This window comes from Meleagris gallopavo, chromosome 30 (genome assembly GCF_000146605.3).
Source record: "Meleagris gallopavo isolate NT-WF06-2002-E0010 breed Aviagen turkey brand Nicholas breeding stock chromosome 30, Turkey_5.1, whole genome shotgun sequence".
In the NCBI taxonomy this organism is placed as follows: Eukaryota; Metazoa; Chordata; class Aves; order Galliformes; family Phasianidae; genus Meleagris; species Meleagris gallopavo.
In genome coordinates this window covers 1,316,406-1,317,616 of record NC_015040.2, presented here as the reverse complement: position 1 = coordinate 1,317,616, position 1,211 = coordinate 1,316,406, and positions in this window count along the sequence as shown.

The window sequence follows — 1,211 nt, the reverse complement described above, 5'->3', positions numbered from 1 at the left end:
TTTTCTTTCACCCTAACCTCACTTGCAGCCAGCGTGCTGGCTCTGAAAGCCCCTGGCTGTCTTTTGTGATTTCAACAAATCACCAGCACTTAAGCAAAGTGGGCAGAAAATTACAGGTTGTATTGCAAGTGAATGGAGAGGGAGAGCACGCTGGGGCTGAGAAAACAGAGGTTTGCGGGTATAATAGAGCAAGCAGTGTCTGGCGGGCTGCGGAAGCCTGCAAAGCCATCAGGTATTAGTTAAATGCTTCGCGGAGTTCACGCTGCGAGGCATAATCGCAGCTTCTGAACAGCGGCCATTTGATTGTCTCTATTATGTCCCTTTAGAAATGATTTGGGAGTTATTTTGCTTTGAGCTGTCAAGGTTAAGTCAAGGAAAGCGCTCTCCCTCTGACTTTCGGCTCCGAGGAGGCAGAAACCCCTCGGCAGAAGCCTTTGGGGAAGGTGGGTGGGATGCCGCTGCTCTCCGAGGTCTTTCCTCTCGCTGGAGTTGTTCCTTGGCTTTGCTCCCTGTGGTTTTTCTGCAGCCAGATCAGCTCTCTTGGGGATGAAATGCCCGTCGGGTTGCGTGCCTGGTGTCCAAAAGGCACAGCCTCTGTGCTGTCCCCTCGTCTGTCACTGCCTCCTTGCCACTCCTGCGCTTCTTTCTGGTCCCGGCTGAACCTGGCGGAGTTGTTGAGGTCTCAGAGGTGCCCACGTTGCTCAGTGAGCTGGGAGGAGAGGAAGATCTGCGTGGTGGGGATGGGTGGGCTCAGCACCGACTGCTCCCAGAGCACCCCTGCATGATGGGGAGCCCCGGTCCCTGAGCCCAGTGTTGGTCCTGGTGCTGCGGGATGAGCCAGGGAGCAAACTGTGCTCTGTGGGTAAATAACTTGGGGGCAGGCGTGGAAGCACCCCACTGTGTGTCCCTGTCCCCAAACACTGGCATCAGACCCGGAGAACCTCTAAGGACGGGAAGAAGAACGGCATGAAGCCCAAAGATGAGTCACTGGGAGTTCAAGACTTGGAAAAAATAGGGGATGTGAAGCAAACAAAATCTCCCCATCTTGACCTGGGAAGGGCTCCAGGCTGTGCCCTGGCTGTCCCCTGTCCTCACTGCCTTCCTGGGGGAGGAGGAGGGGGGAGCAGAAGGACCCTCCGCGGGGGTGCATGGCTGTAAATAGATCTGACCAGCGTCACTATCGATCCGTGCTGTGCCGAGCTGTAATTAGA